Here is a 12700-nt window from a genome sequence, read left to right on the forward strand (position 1 = left end):
TGAAGCTCAGTGAGGTGCTCATCATTAAAGTAGAACCCACGCATAAAGCTCTCATAAATGTAATAGAAGTGAGAAATATTTTACTCTATTTAGCATTTATGCAGCACTTTTGAAAAGTACATTTTATTTTTTCGGTATGCGGGCCTCTCATTGTTGTGGCCTCTCCCGTTGCGGAGCACAGGCTGTGCGGCCATGGCTCACGGGCCCAGCCGCTCTGCGGCATGTAGGATCTTCCCGGACCGGGGCATGAACCCGTGTCCCCTGCATCGGCAGGCGGACTCTCAACCACTGCGCCGCCAGGGAAGCCCTGAAAAGTACATTTTTATTAGTCTCCTCACAACAGTCTTGTGAGCTTCATCTCGTTGTATTATGCTCACTTAGAAATGGATAAATTAAGGGCCACAGAAGCCAGGTATTGTTCAAGGTCATGTGGCAGCCGGGCAGCAGAGGAAGCCCAAATGATGACTCTGAGACCTGACATTTCCTTCATGTTATTTTTCTTCCATGAGGCACACTACCCACTTTTTCCTCAGAGGAAACATTTTTAGGTAAAATCAGAAATACAGCACTTATATGTAAAGTTGGTAATTTACAGATAACTGTTTTCAAAAAGGTAAATGATGGCAAACTGTCACCATTATCACTTATGTGTGTAACACCTATTCTTAGCTCATGGTGACTCTTCTAATCGTAGATCTAATAGCTTGTTGTATATTTTAAGGTAATTTATAGGTTTTATATATTTATATATTATTTTAAGGTACCTTAGAATATCTGCTTCCTTTGGGGGAAACAGTAAACAAGATTCCAAGACAGGAACTGATCATGCAAGTGAGAAAACAAACAGGCAATATTGGAGGCGGACTGGTAGAAAATAATCAGTCTTAAAAACTGGAGCAGTTGGGCTTCCCTGGTGGTGCAGTGGTTGAGAGTCCGCCTGCCGATGCAGGGGACACGGGTTCGTGCCCCGGTCCGGGAAGATCCCACATGCCGCGGAGCGGCTGGGCCCGTGAGCCATGGCCGCTGAGCCTGCGCGTCCGGAGCCTGTGCTCTGCAACAGGAGAGGCCACAGCAGTGAGAGGCCCGCATACTGCAAAAAAAAAAAAAAACAGAAGAAAACAAAACTGGAGTGGCATATTTTTCTAGGTTTTAATGAGGTCTAATATACCTTTATGAGCCACTAGTGATTCTGAAGAATTGATACGACATGCAGATAAATTCCAGTTTCTGCAGTGCCAAACAAAAGTCCAAGAAAGTCTGTTAGTTTTATTCAGTAATGTAAGAAGCATGATCACAATAATGCTTCTTGTGAATGGCACATTTCTATATTGACCTGAACAAATGTCTCTTTTAACTTGTGATAGTCCTCATATGTCTGCCATAGGAGACAGATCTTGAAATTATATTTTTCCTTAGCATAAATGCCTTCTACTTTTGAATTCTAGCTTCATTTCTTAGAACAACCGTTATTCTTTGGCCTACTTTCATTCATTTTTACATAAGATATGACCTGGAGCAGGAAGAATGTGAAAATATTAGTCCTTATGGAATTACTTTTTATTCTTGATAAAGACCCTCCGCATGTTCAAAGATTTTTATTATGGGGATACTGCTTTTCTGTGTTCAGTTGTGCTTTTTACTAAATTTTCTTTTTGACCTCTCTACTTTCACTTTGGTAATTCCTAACTCTTTATCCAAACTTTGAAATATATAGAAGTTACAATATAGTTTTAAGCAATAAGGATGTGCCAAACACATACCTCATAACTGGACTTTGGTTCTCTAAAGGGGGGGTTTTCAACCTCAGCACAATTGGCATTTGGGGCCTAATAATTTATTGTTCTGAGAGATGCTTTCCTGTGCATTGTGAGTTGTTTAGCAGCATACCTGGCCTCTACTCACGAGATGCCAGAAGCATTACCCTTCCCCCTTCCCCAGGTCATGATAATCAGATATCTTCAGACATTACCAGATGTCCCCAGGTGGAGAAAGGCAAAGTCTCCCCCGACTGAGAACCTCTTTCTAAAAGTCATTCCAGCCTCTTCTCTGCAATTCAACTGCTTATCATGTACTATCACAAGTTCATTTACTCAAAGATTATTATATCACATGTTGGCTTACTTATGATTAGTTTATTTGTACCTGACAAGGCCTTACACAATGTGGTTCTTGGTTATTTCTCTGACATTTTCTTTGCTTTTAACTTGCTTTGTTACAGTCTCACTAGCCTCTTTGCTTTTGTTTAAACATGGCAGGCAACTGAGAGTCTTTGTTTTCCAGCATCTTAAATACCTTAGTCCCAGTTAACTACATGGCTTAAGGACTCACTAACTTCAAACCTTTGCTCCAATCGCACCTTTTCAATAAGGCCTACCCTTATCGCACATTTAAATTATAAACCCTCCCACCAGTATTTCCAAATTCATTTATTTTACACGATTCTGTCTGTAGTAGTTTTCTGTTCATTATACTACATAATTTATTAATTCTAACATTATATAATTTATTTATTGCTATTAACAGTCTTCCCACATAGGAATGTAAGTAAGCTCCAATATTTTCAAAATTTATGTCTATTTTTTTTCACTGTTGTAATCTGAGTGCCTACATTAGGTTCTGGCCCACAGCAGATGCTTAATAGGTATTTGTTTAATTAATTAACTAACATAAAATTTTGGACCTCATTCCCCATCATTCACCTTGAGCTAAGTATAAATCAAACATCAAAAAATCCTCTGAAAGTACCATCCCTGTCTTCTTCTAGGAGACAAAGTGCACACACATTTGGTGACTGAAGTAGTGGCATAAACTGTTGCATGGTGAAGGAAGAAAAGACATGAGGGAAAAATTAAGCACTCAAAAACAAACTCTACTGATTATAGCAGAAGGACTGACACTAGTGATGTTACTCTGTTCTTTAAAAAGTGGATGAAAACAAGTATATGCATATCCTATAAAATCATTTAGTCCTGGACTTCAGAACACTCTATTTGGATTGCACACTTTCACCAAGTTGCACTCTTCAAAGGCGTGCACTACCTGAAATACATTTATAATACTGATTCCACATTCCTTAACAATTCTAGGAGTTAAGTAAGTCAAACAGCTACATTTCTGTTCTCAGGGAGCAAACATTGTAAAAGAGAAATCAACAATGAGCATGAAAATAAAAGATGATCAAGATTGTTGTATATGGTGGTGAGTGTCATGAGAATGATTTGTGATAGAAAATGAGGAGGTATTATTGGAGCTGTTACCAGAAGGGCAAGAAGGGGCCAATCATATTTTCATAGGGGAGTGAGGGATTGAGGAGGAAAAGCACTCCAGAGAGGAAATAGTACTGCTAAAGCCCTAGAGCAGCAGTGAGCATATCTTCCTAGAATAACTGGCCAGAGCATATTTAACAAAGAGTATTAGAGAAGTGAGCCAAGGGCATTTTATAAAGATATATTTTATTACCATTGATGTGAATGAACATTCATCTTTTAATATCTTAACTAATGACTCATTTCTCAAATGATGAATAATTTTTTAGGGTAAATACAGTCCCATTACAAAGGTATTTTATTTTTTAGTTTATAAAGCCCTTTTGTAATTCTTATGTGTTTTAAGTATCTGCAACAAAAATGAGTGTGTATAAATATTATTCTCCTTTGGTGATCTGAAAAAGGTAAAAGGAAGAACAAATTCCTCAGAAATCAATTCTCTCAAGAATTTAAATCAAGAACTATGATTCAGAATGAAAAGTACTTAAAAATAAAACCTATATTTCAAAAATAAAAGCATTAAATCATTTAAGAAAACAGTGCATCATAGGGTATTTTTTTCCTTAGAAATTATAAAAATGTAAAAGGTCTTCTTAGTACTAAATGAAAACTATAAACAGCAATAAAAGAATATCTCTAAAGAATTAAGGAAATTTCTGACAATTTTTTTAACATCTTTATTGGAGTATAAATGCTTTACAATGTTGTGTTAGTTTCTGCTGTATAACAAAGTGAATCAGCTATATGTATAAATATATGCCCATATCCACTCCCTCTTGCAACTCCTCCCACCCTCCCTATCCCACTCCTCTAGGTGGTTACAGAGAACCAAGCTTATCTCCCTGTGCTATGTAGCTGCTTCCCACTAGCTATCTATTTTACATTTGGTAGTGTATATATGTCAGTGCTACTCTCTCACTTCACCCCAGCTTGCCATTGACCCTCCGCATGTTCTCAAGTCCATTCTGTATGTCTGCATCTTTATTCGTGTCCTGCCCCTAGGTTCTTCGTGACCATTTTTTTTTTTTAAGATTCCATATATATGTGTTAGCATATGGTATTTGTTGTTCTCTTTCTGACTTACTTCACTCTGTATGACAGACTCTAGGTCCATCCACCTCACTGCAAATAATTTGGTTTCTTTTTATGGCTGAGTAATATTCCATTGTACATGTGTGCCGCAGCTTCTTTATCCATTCATCTGTCAGTGGACACCTAGGTTGTTGTCATGTCCTGGTTATTGTAAATAGTGCCGCAATGAACATTGTGGTACATGACTCTTTTTTGACTTATGGTTTTCTCAGGGTATATGCCCCATAGTGGGATTGCTGGGTCACATGGTAGTTCTAATTTTAGTTTTTTAAGAAATCTCCATACTGTTCTCCATAGTGGCTGTATCAATTTACATTCTCACCAGCAGTGCAAGAGGGTTCCCTTTGCTCCACACCTTCTCCAGCATTTATTATTTGGAGATTTTTTGATGATGGCCATTCTGACCAGTGTGAGGTGATACCTCATTGTAGTTTAGATTTGCATTTCTCTAATGATTAGTAATATTAAACATCCTTTCATGTGTTAGTTGGCAATCTGTATATCTTCTTTGGAGAAATGCATATTTACGTTTCCTGCCCATTTTTGGATTGGGGTGCTTGCTTTTTTGATATTGAGCTTCATGAGCTGCTTGTATATATCGAAGATTAATCCTTTGTCAGCTGCTTCATTTGCAAATATTTTCTCCCACTCTGAGGCTTGTCTTTTGATCTTGTTTATGGTTTACTTTGTTGTGCAAAAGCTTTAAGTTTCATTAGGTCCCATTTGTTTATTTTTATTTCCATTTCTCTAGGAGGTGGGTCACAAAGGATCTTGCTGTGATTTATGTCATAGAGTGTTCTGCCTATGTTTTTCTCTAAGAGTTTTACAGTGTCCTTACATTTAGGTCTTTAATCCATTTTGAGTTTATTTTTGTGTATGGTGTTAGGGAGTGTTCTCATTTCATTCTTTTACATGTAGCTGTCCAGGTTTCCAAGCACCACTTATTGAAGAGGCTGTATTTTCTCCTTGTATATTCTTGCCTCCTTTATCAAAAATAAGGTGACCATATGTGCGTGGGTTTATCTCTGGGCTTTCCTGTTACATTGATTTATAGTTCTGTTTTTGTGCCCGTACCATACTGTCTTGATTACCATAGCTTTGTAGTATAGTCTGAAGTCTGGGAGCCTGATTCCCTCAGCTATGTTTTTCTTTATCACGATTCTTTTAGCTATTCGGGGTCTTCTGTGTTTCCATAAAAATTGGAAATTCTTTGTTCTAGTTCTGTGAAAAATGTCATTGGTAGTTTGATAGGGATTGCATTGAATCTGTAGATTGCTTTGGGTAGTATAGTCATTTTCACAATGTTGGTTCTTCCAATCCAAGAACATGGTGTATCGCTCCATCTATTTGTATCATCTTTGATTTCTTTCATCAGTGTCTTATAGTTTTATGCATACAGGTCTTTTGTCTCCTTAGGTAGCTTTAGTCCTAGGTATTTTATTCTTTTGGTTGCAGTGGTAAATGTGAGTGCTTCCTTAATTTCTCTTTCAGATATTTCATAATTAGTGTATAGGAATGCAAGAGATTTCTGTGCATTAATTTTGTATTCTGCTACTTTACCAAATTCATTGATGAGCTCTAGTAGTTTTCCAGTAGCATCTTTAGGATTCTCTATGTATAGTATCATGTCATATGCAAACAGTGACAACTTTACTTCTTCTTTTCTGACTTGGTTTCCTTTTATTTCTTTTTCTTCTCTGACTGCTGTGGCTAAAACTTCCAAAACTATGGTGAATAATAGTGGTGAGAGAGGGCATCCTTGTCTTGTTCCTGATCTTAGAGGAAATGGTTTCAGTTTTTCACCATTGAGAATGATGTTCGCTATGGGTTTGTCACATTTGGCCTTTATTATGTTGAGGTAAGTTCCCTCTATGCCTACTTTCTAGAGGGTTTTTATCATAAATGGGTGTTGAATTTTGGCAAAAGCTTTTTCTGCATCTATTGAGACGATCATATGGTTTTTCTCCTTCAATTTGTTAATATGGTGTATCGCATTGATTGGTTTGCATTTATTGAAGAATCCTTGCATTCCTGGGATAAACCCCACTTGATCATGGTGTATGATCCTTTTAATGTGCTGTTGGATTCTGTTTGCTAGTATTTTGTTGAGGATTTTTGCATCTATGTTCATCAGTGATATTGGCCTCAGTTTTCCTTCTTTGTGACATCTTTGTCTGGTTTGGGTATCAGGGTGATGGTGGCCTCATAGAATGAGTTTGGGAGTATTCCTCCCTCTACTATATTTTGTAAGAGTTTGAGAAGGATAGGTGTTAGCTCTTCTCTAAATGTTTGATCGAATTCGCCTGTGAAGCCATCTGGCCCTGGGCTTTTATTTGTTGGAAGAATTTTAATCACAGTTTTAATTTCAGTGCTTGTGATTGGTCTGTTTATATTTTCTATTTCTTCCTGGTTCAGCCTTGGGAAGTTGTGCTTTTCTAAGAATTTGTCCATTTCTTCCAGGTTGTCCATTTTATTGGCATAGAGTTGCTTGTAGTAATCTCTCATGATCCTTTGTGTTTCTGCAGTGTCACTTGTTACTTCTCCTTTTTCATTTCTAATTCTATTGATTTGAGTCTTCTCCCTTTTTTTCTTAATGAGTCTATCTAATGGTTTATCAATTTTTTTATCTTCTCAAAGAACCAGCTTTTAGTTTTATTGATCTTTGCTATTGTTTACTTCATTTCTTTTTCATTTATTTCTTATCTGATCTTTATGATTTCTTTCCTTCTGCTAACTTTGGTGTTTTTTTATTTGTTCTTCTTTCTCTAATTGTTTCAGGTATTTAGGTATTGCTTAAAGTTGTTTACTTGAGATGCTTCTTGTTTCTTGAGTTAGGATTGTATTGCTCTAAAGTTCCCTCTTAGAAATGCTTCTGCTGCATCCCATAGGTTTTGGGTCATCGTGTTTTCACTGTCATTTGTTTCTAGGTATTTTTTGATTTCCTCTGATTTCTTCAGTGATCTCTTGGTTATTTAGTAGCATATTGTTTAGGCTCCATGTGTTTATATTTTTTACCGACCTTTTTCTTGTAATTGATATCTAGTCTCATAGTGTTGTGGTCAGAAAAGATACTTGATACGATTTCAATTTTCTTAAATTTACCAAGGCTTGATTTGTGACCCAAGATATGATCTACTCTGGAGAATGTTCCATGAGTACTTGAGAAGAAAGCGTATTCTGTTGTTTTTCTATGGAATGTCCTATAAATACCAGTTAAGTCCATCTTGTTTAATGTATCATTTAAAGCTTGTGTTTCCTTATTTATTTTCATTTTGGATATTTGACCTGACCAAAACTTATTTAACAAAATAATGCTAGCATACAAATATGTATAAGGAAATTATGTTTAAAAACTAACAAAAATCTGCTAGTATTGAATTGATATCTCCCTCAGGTGTCTGTCAGCTGGAGCTGAATAGCACCTTCCTTTTTTATAAAGATGGGTCAGGAGAGCTTTCCACTGGTTTGCACAGTTATGTTACCCACCAGGCCCTGTAAGCATTTGTATAATCCCATTCTCTGTCTGAAAGAGCTCTAAACTGATCCAAGAATGGAAGTACCTGCAATAAAATTAATGTTAAAAAAGAATCTCTTCAGACCCTGGGATGCTTTCTTTTATCTGATAAAAAGGTTTATATACTACATTATTTCTTTTTTTCAGTTTATCAGAAATTTAAATGTAACTATAAGCAAAATAGTGTACTCTCTAGTGTATTAATTCATCATTTCCCATGATTTTATTGTATACTTAATAGTTTTATTGCATGTATTATCTTAGTCATCAATCAACAATATTTCCTGTGTACCTACTATGTGCTAGGGATTGCATCTATGCCTTTAACTGTAGTGTTTCTATAAATTTTGTTTGGAAGAGGAAAAGAATAAAATACAACTTGTAAATAAAACATTTAGCCAATGGTATTTTGAATTAAATAGATTGTTGACACAATCTTTGTTCTCTTTTCTCTCCCAACTGTAGAAAGCCATTGCCACAGTCATAATATCCCTAATGTATCCACTTTAGAGAATAAGCTGTGACCAATCTGTGTGGCTTTGCTATGTCTTATGTGGATGGTGAGGTCATGTGTGAAACGGTCTGCTTTCCTTGAGTGCACTTCCTCGATGGGCCCTTGAACATGTCAAATTCAGTTCATTGAACACTGATATAGAAGGTTCAGACACTTCACTGAAATACAACCCATTTTCTAAATATGCTTTTATCAGTTATCCAAACTGCACAGATATTAACATGGAGGAGTTTTATCTTGAAGGATAACATCTTGTACGTGTTTGCTCTGTGCCTATAAAACCTAACTACTCTTGACATTATAGGCTTCCTGAAAGTCTCGGTTATTCCTGATTATGTAGGATATACAATTGCAAGAGGAGTCAGTCAAATGCTCTCGATGTTATAATTTATAACTATGTAGGATAACAGATAAAATGTTGCCTAAATATTAAAAATAATAATCCAATAGTATTCATATTTATATCTCCAGAGTTCAGAATTGTTTCAGTCTCACTGTAGATACTCTAAAGTATTTGATAAGTATTTTTAGGTCTTGACAATGCATCAGCCATGCAATTTATTCTTTACCCTAGTGTCTAAATCCATGTCATACCCTTAACATGAAATACCTTTGGTTCCATTCCTAACTGAACTTTTGTAGCTCTGTTACCTCCTGTTAGCATTTTACCTTGAATTACAATTTTTAATTTTATAGATGTGGTTGTTATTATATCATTATCACCCTGGAGACAATATCTTGTTCATTTATTTACCATTGCCATTTAAGAGGCTAGTATACAGAAATTATTCTGTTTAGTATTTATGACCTTGCATTTTGAGCCTCCTGTGAGGATTAGAAAAGATTCATTTATTCATGCATTTTTTTTTACTTACTCAAAAGTGTTTATTCAGTAGTTACAGTGAGTGAGGTACTATTCTATGTGTTTTCTATATATCAGTGTACATGCAAGGAAAAGATTGTTGTGCTTTTGGGGCCTGCATTCTAGCAGGTGAAACAGATAAAAACAGGAAAACATGGTCAATAATTAAATTATATTGTATGTTAAAGGTGAGAAGAGCTACAAAAAATTAGAGCAAGAAAGGCAGGCAGGGGGGATGTTTCACTGTTAATTAGGTCAACCAAGGTGTTCTTCATTGAGAACATTGAGGGATTTGAGCAAACCTTGAAGAAAGTGAGAGAGTTTACCAAGGGGATATTGGGAAAAGAGCATTCAAGGCAGAGGGAACAGTTATTTAAATTCTCTAAGATCTGGGTACACCTGGCAAACTCAAACAACAGAAAGGAAGCTGTGGGTTGGATGAGTAAAGTCAGAAGCTTATGGGGGGCTGAGTTCATAAAAATGTAGGGAATTTATAAAATTGTTGGGAATTTGGATTTTCCTTGAAGTGAAATATGGAACCACCAAATGCTGAGCAAACTTAACATGGCCTGTGATTTAAAATTATCAAACTAGGTGCTTTATTTGAGCTAGACTCTGGGGAGGGAGGGAAGGGAAGAAAGAGAAAACATGTCAGGTGGCTACGACAGTAATTCAGGTAAGACGTTATAGTGATTTTATTAAAAATAATAAAAAATAGATGGGTCCCAGACATATTTAGAAAGTAGAGATTCTAGGATTAATTTTAAGATTAGGGGAATAGCCAAGGATAACTCAAAGGATTCTGCCTGGCAGGTTGAATTGCCATAAATTGAGATAAGAAAAGATATGTGTGAGGTGTGGGAAGATGGTTTGGGAAGAAGTTTGTGTGGGAAGATGAGACATTCAGTTTTGGACATGTTGACATCAAGTTGTTTTTAGATTTTAAAATGATTTGTTGAACAGGAATTTGAATATATGAATAGAGATTGGGTGAGAGGTCTTGGCTAGAGATAAAATCGGGGAGTCAACAGCATAGAGGTGGCATTTAAAAACATGAGACAGAATGAGATCACCAATAGAGCAAATGTAGATATTAAGAAAGAGTTACAAGGATTGTCTTCTGAATTTTCAAACTGTAACAAATAGAGGAGACAGAAATGAACCAGAAAAAGACTAAGAAAGCGTCATCATAGAGGAGAAAAACCAAAAGTTTATTGTCCTGGAATTCAAGTTTTCAAGGTGGTGTTTTTGCTTGGTTTTCTTTGTTTCTGTTTTTGCTAGAGGAGCAGAGCTATCTGACTGTATCTAAAAATGTGGTAGGAGAAGAGAAGATTTCAAGATGGATGTAATACCTACAAAACATTACTAGAAACACAGCTAATCAAAATATAGAAGAGGGAGGGAAGAATTTCTGGAGTGATGCCCTTAAGTAGGTCAGAGACACATAAGGGAAAGGATTGGGTCTATGTAGGACAGAGCATACCTCCTTTGGTTATAGGTGAAATGGGAAGGCAGTTGCTGGTAGGACAGTACATGTAGTGGTGGAAGTCAAAGTTTTTCTTTGCTTTAAGTTTCTCAATGAAGAGGAGATCAAGGTCATCAGCTGTTTTTGATTTGAGAGGAAAGTGAAATTGTTATTTAGGAATGTGAGAGAGCATTACTAAGATCTCATAAAGCATACTGTGGTATCCTGGCAGAATTATTGGCATATGTGAGCTTCAGGGTCATTAATTCATACTAGATCAGTTAACATGGTTGTGTTTCTTTCTTTATCCAGTTTCAACTGTGTCAGTGCATGTGAAAAGAAGGTAAACAATAGCATTTAAGCCGAGTGGTGGTGTTTCCACATAAATGCAACAAAGCCAGAAAAGTAAATCATTTTATGTATTAATATTCTGGAGTGTTTGAGAGAGGGTAAGTGAGAAATCCATACTTAGAATTTAAGAACTCACAAAATAGGAAAATTACAGAAAACCATAAATAATGTCAGCTATCTACTCAAACAGATAGTTCACAAAATGATACACAGAAGTGAATGGAAACTGCATATCCTCCCTGTACCTGTCTGTAAGTGCTACTGAAGAATAATAGCTTCTCATCCCCTCCAGCCTTCCAAATATTACATGAGGGCCTCCTATTGATGAAAAATAATCAAGAGTCTGCTCAGAAGATAGCAAGAGAGAAACTGCACTGGGGAAAAATAGGGTATGAAGGTCAATAGGATACATTTAACATATATGCATGAATTATATCCAAGAGCACAGCCATTAATTGTTTTGCTTGAACTGGACATATGCATTCTGATATTAAAAACACATGAAACAGTGTTCAGAAGTTGACTTTAGAGCACAATTTTATTCATTCTTTCAGTTAATATTTTAGATGGCCTACTATGAGCTGAGTATTGCTCTAAGCAGTGTAAGTACAGTATTTAACAAAACAAATTTCCAATGCTCATGCAGGTTACACTTCACTGGGAGAAGATGCATACAACAATCACCATATAAGTAAATTATATGTAATGTTATCAAAAAACAATAAGTAATTTGGAGATAAAGAAAGCGCAAAAAAGGAGGTGCAGAGGAGAAGGGGTTTGGAATTTTTAATAGGCAATATTTAATCAAAAGTCCAAACAAGATGGAGTGAAGGGCATGGAGACTGCCTGGGAGAGCCTTCCAGGAAGAAACAAGGCACAGAAGAGGCGGTATCTCTTGTCTGCTCCAGGAACAGCAAGGGCACCAATTGTGCCTGGGAGAGAATGAGCAAGGGAGAATATAGTAGGTATTATGGGGAGAAAGGTACCACAGGGCTAGATCATCCAGAACAGAAATGTTTATATTGATATGATCTAGAAAGGAGCCTAAGAGGTGGTTGTTTCATGAGGAAAAAAGGAAGTCATTGCTTTAGAGAAAGAGAGATTGATGAAGGATCGCATTGATATATGGATAGCCCTATATAAAATACACAGTTTTCATCTGTATGCTTTTATGAGTGCCAGATATTAAAAAAAAAAAAAAGAAAGAACAAGATAGCAAACAAAAACAAAATGAAAGCCCTGTCATTCCTTAGAAGAGACTCTTACCTAGGGCATGGAATAAATAATACATTTCTATTTACAATAAAGCCATTAGAGGCCACTCTGAATAGAACCAACACAAAATATTCTAAAACATTTTTTTAAACTATGCATTTTCAAGTTTCAGTAATTTCTGTTCTGTTCTTTTGAGTACGCTATATTCTGGTATTAAAGGCATGTGATATAATTTATTTGCCATTACTTATTAACTGTAACACTATGGGATATTTGATACTTTTATATTGCATTTTAGTTTCCTAGGGCTGCTGCAACAAATTACCACAGACCTTGTGGCTTAAACACCAGAAATTTATTCTCTAATAAATTCTGGAGGCTGGAATTCTGATATCAAGTTGTCAGCAGGTTTGCACTCCCT

The sequence above is a fragment of the Monodon monoceros genome, unplaced genomic scaffold (genome assembly GCF_005190385.1).
Source record: "Monodon monoceros isolate NGI ecotype Baffin Bay Population unplaced genomic scaffold, NGI_Narwhal_1 Super_Scaffold_11, whole genome shotgun sequence".
NCBI classification, from domain to species: Eukaryota; Metazoa; Chordata; class Mammalia; order Artiodactyla; family Monodontidae; genus Monodon; species Monodon monoceros.